Raw genomic sequence first — 5207 nt, forward strand, 5'->3', positions numbered from 1 at the left:
TGAGGAATACGATCGACAGGTTCAGCACCTCCATGATTGTGCGAGGAACACCAAGAGAGAGATAGCTACAAAAAAACGCCTGTCTTCGAAAACTCTTGAGCTTATTTGCCAATGTGGTTTGGAGCATGCCTCAGGCAACCGCAAGCGAATGTCCAAGCTCACAAAGCAGTGCAGAGATGTGATCAAGGAAGACCTCAAAGAGAGAAGAGCAGAAGTGCTGGTAGATGCGGCAGGAGCCGGGAAAAGTATTCGTAATGCCTGCCTGTCCTTCGCCAACTACAAGACCAAGATGACTGCCCTCCGACATCCTGATGGATCTATCACATCTTCCAGAACAGCAATAGAGAAGATTATCAATGGCTTCTACTCAAATCTCTTCGATAGCCATGTCCACTTGCCGACATACCAAATTCTACAGGATGGATATGTCGTTCCCAACGTTCTCCCTTCCGAAATCCGACACGCCATTTTGTCAGTAAAGAAATGAACAGCACCCGGCCAAGACAAGGTCAGACCTGAACACCTGAAGAATCTTCCGTCAGTACTCATCAATATGCTGGCTCAGCTCTTAACATGCTACCTGTCTGAATGCAAAGTTCCGTCCCAATGGAAAACCAGCAGGACTGTACTACTGTACAAGAAGGGAGAAATCCATGACATTAGCAACTATGGCCCGATCTGCCTATTGTCTGTCATCTACAAGTTGTTCACTTGAGTCATCCTGAATAGGATTGGCAGAACACTAGATGAAGGACAACCATGCGAGCAAGCCGGGTTCCGCAAAGGATTTAGCACCATCGACCATATGCACACGATAACCAAGCTCATTGAGGTTTCTCGGGAGTTCAAGATGTCGCTCTGTCTAACGTTCATTGATTTAAAGAAGGCCTTTGATTCTGCTGAGACGGAAGTGGTCATTGAAGCCCTAGTAAATCAGGGCATTCAAGCTCAATACATCAAGATCCTCCGTGAGCTGTACTACGGATTTACTACCAGGATCTCACCATTCTACAACGAAGTAATCATTGATGTCAAGAGGGGTTCAGCAGGGTGATACCATTTCACCGAAACTCTTCAATGCCATCCTCGAGAACATCATGTAACGACAGGAATGGGAAGGAAGGGAGTGAAGATAGATGGTCGGCAACTACACCACCTCCACTTTGCTGATGACATTGTTTTAAAAACGCCAAACATTAGCCAAGCGGCACAAATGCTGGCCGACTTCAACCGTGAGTGTGGAAAGGTCGGACTACAGCTGAATCCTACGAAGACAATGTTTATGAGAAACAGCCTCGTTCCTGACACCCATTCCCTCTCAACGGAACAACCATTTCTGAATGAAACAGCTATGTGTACATAGTTCAGAAGTCAACATGACAAATGACCTGGCACCGAGATGCGCAGGAGGAAGACAGTAGCTTGGACTGCCTTCAAGAGCGTCGAAGAAATAGCTAAGAGGACGAAGAACCTCTTGCTCCGGGCACATCTCTTTGATTCCACTGTTTTTCCTGCATTATCAATGCCTCAGAAACCTTGGCCCTACACAAACAGTATGAGAACGCTCTTCAGATCTCCCAAAGAGGAATTGAAAGAGCTATGCTTGGAATATCACATTTCACTCAAATGAGAGAAAGAGTCTGGAGTTCTGACCGTCGACGATCAAGAATCAGGGACGCTGTCTCCTTTGCCAAGGCGTCAAAAGTCAGATGGCTGGTCACGTAATGAGATTTAAAGACCACCGCTGGACCAGAGCTGTTACTGACAGGATTCCACAGGATGTCAAAAGACTGCGTGGCCACCCACCTACCAGATGGTCAGACTTCTTCATCAAGATCATGAACGATCGGTTTGAGGCTCTTCCGGTTCCTAGAGCGAACAGACACCATTGGGCTAGACTAGCACGTGACAGGGACAAATGGAGATGTTACTGGCGCCCACTCGAGCAAATCGATGATTAATGGGAAGTCAAGTGATCAAGTGATCAATGCTGAACATCTAGTGGGTCAGGAACGAAGTCAAGGAAGAAATCAAAAGATACCTGGTAACAAATGAGAATGAAGACACGAGCTACCAGAACCTATGGGAAGCAGCGAAAGCCGTATTAAGGGGAAAATTTATAGCTCTGCAAGCATATCTTAGGTCTGTAGAAAGGATGCCCATAAACAACTTGACCTCACAACTCAAGAGCTTAGAGAAGGATCAACAGAAGAGCCTAAATCAGGCAGAAGGAGAGAGATCAGAAAACTTAGAGCAGAAATCAATGACGTGGAAACCAAAGAAACAATCTGAAAGATCAATGAAACCAAGAGCTGGTTCTTCGAGAAAATAAACAAGATAGATAAACCACTAGCAACACTCAGAAAGAAACAGAGACAGAACCCTAATAAACTGAATAAGAAATGAGAAGGGGGATATCACAACAGAAACCAAAGAAATCCAAAAGATCATCAGAGACTACTTTGAAAGTCTGTATGCCACGAAACAAGAGAACCTAGAAGAAATGGACAAATTCCTGGACTCCTATAATCTCCCAAAGCTGAATCAAGAAGATCTGGAGTATCTGAATAGACCTATTAACATCAACAAAATTGAAACTGTAATCAAAAGTCTTCCCCAAAACAAAGGCCCAGGTCCAGATGGATTCACTGGCGAATTTTTCCAAACATTTAAAGATGACCTACTGCCAGGCCTTCTCAAGCTTTTCCAGGAAATTGAAAAAACGGAAACTCTCCCAAACAGTTTCTATGAGCCTATATCTCTCTAATACCAAAAGGAAACACAGATACCACGAGAAAAGAAAACTACAGGCCGATATCCCTGATGAACATGGATGAGAAGATTCTCAACAAAATACTAGCAAATAGAATTCAACTATTCATCAAGAAGATCATACACCATGTCCAAGTGGGATTCATCCCGGGGATGCCAGGCTGGTTTAACACTCGGAAATCAATCAGCATAATCCACCATATCAACAAAAGAAAAAATAAATATCATATGATCATATCAATAGATGCAGAGAAAGCATTTGACAAGATCCAGCACCCATTTATGATGAAAACACTCACCAAAATGGAGATAGAGGGGACTTTCCTCAATATAGCTAAAGTCATCTACCACAAGCCTACAGAAGGCATCATCCTTAATGGCAAAAAACTGAGAGCCTTTCCTCTAAGATCAGGTACGATACAAGGATGTCCACTCTCTCCACTGCTGTTCAAAATAGTACTGGAAGTACTTGCAATAGCGATTAGGCAGGAAAAAGATATTAGGGGCATCCAGGTAGGAAAGGAAGAAATCAAGCTCTCACTATTCACAGATGATATGATACTATATTTAGAGAATCCTAAAACCTCTACCAAGAAATTTCTAGAAACAATAGGCTTGCATAGTAAACTTGCAGGCTATAAAATCAATACCCAAAAGTCCATGGCTTTCCTATATGCAAATAGTGAAAGAGAAGAAAGTGACATGAAGAAAACAATCCCATTTACAATTGTGCCCTAGAAAATCAAGTACCTAGGAATTACCTTAACAAAGGAAGTAAAGGACTTGTACAAATAAAACTACAAAACGCTACTTCAGGAAATAAAAGAGGATATGAGGAAATGTAAAATTATCTCCTGTTCATGGATCGGGAGAATTAACATTGTCAAAATGGCAATACTTCCCAAAGCACTCTATAAATTCAACGTGATCCCTATTAGGATACCCATGACATTCTTCAAAAATGGAGCAAACACTACTGAAATTTATATGGAACAATAAGCCCCCACGAATAGCTAAAGCAATTCTTGGGAAAAAGAAAATGGGAGGAATCAACCTCCCTAACTTCAAACTCTACTACAAGGCAGTAATAATTAAAACCACATGGTACTGGAACAAAGGCAGAGCTGCAGACCTATGGAACAGGGTTGAATATACTGACATCTCCCCGCAAGCATACGATCACCTAATCTTCGATAAGTGGGCAAGAAAAGTGAAGTGGAGCAGGGAAAGCCTCTTTAACAAATTGTGCTGGCAAAACTGGATGGCTACATTCAAAAAAATGGGCTCAGATCTCTGCCTAACTCCATGTACAAAAGTAAGATCTAAGTGGATTAAAGACCTCAACATCAGACCGGAATCCATAAGGTACATTGAGGAAAAATTTGGCAAAACCCTCCATGACACAGAAGCTAATGGTGTCTTCCAAGATGTCACACCGCTGGCCAAGCAAGTGAAAACAGAGATAGATAAATGGGACTATCTTAAACTAAGAAGCTTCTGCACCTCTAAAGAAACAGTGACCAAAATACAAAGACAGTCTGAAGAATGGGAAAGTATATTCTCCAAATACACATCCGATAAGGGGTTAATGTCAAGGATATACAAAGTACTGGTTAAACTCCACAAAAAGAAAACATTCAACCCCATCAAAAAATGGGGAGATGAAATGAATAGAAACTTTCACAAGAAGAAATCCGAATGGCTAAAAGGCACATGAGAAAATGCTTCACATCATTAATCATCAGGGAGATGCAGATCAAAACCACAATGAAATATCATTTCACACCACAGAGACTGGCCCATATGCACAAGAACAAACGCAACCGGGCTGGCGTGGACATGGCGAGAAAGGGACACTCTTTCACTGTTGGTGGGAATGCCGACTGGCTTAGCCCTTTTGGAAAACAGTATGGAGGATTCTCAAAAAATTAGAAATTGAGCTCCCATTTGATACAGCAATAGCACTCCTGGGAATATATCCCAGAGAGGCAAAAATGTATAGTCAAAGTGACATCTGCAACTGTCTGTTCATTGCAGCACTCTTTACAATAGCCTGAATCTGGAAAAAACCTGAGTTCCCGAGAACAGATGACTGGTTAAAGAAACTTTGGTACATTTGTACAATGGAGTACTATGTAGCTGTTAGAAAAGAAAAAGTCACAAAAGTTTCATACAAGTGGTACTACATGGAAAGTATCATGTTAAGCAAAATGACTCAGAAAGAAAGGGATAGACATAGAAAGATTGCATTCATCTGGGGAACATAAAGTAACAAAATAGGAGACTAACACCCAAGAACAGCCAAGATTAGTACCAGGAATTTTACTCCATGGCTTGGAGGCCGACCACACATGCTAGGGGAAAAGGGAGCTCATATAGAGAAGGGAACACCAAATAAAGGTGTTGGGAGGATCCTCCCAGGATGGGAGAAGCAT

Source organism: Sorex fumeus, unplaced genomic scaffold (assembly GCF_029834395.1).
Source record: "Sorex fumeus unplaced genomic scaffold, SorFum_2.1 ptg000058l, whole genome shotgun sequence".
In the NCBI taxonomy this organism is placed as follows: Eukaryota; Metazoa; Chordata; class Mammalia; order Eulipotyphla; family Soricidae; genus Sorex; species Sorex fumeus.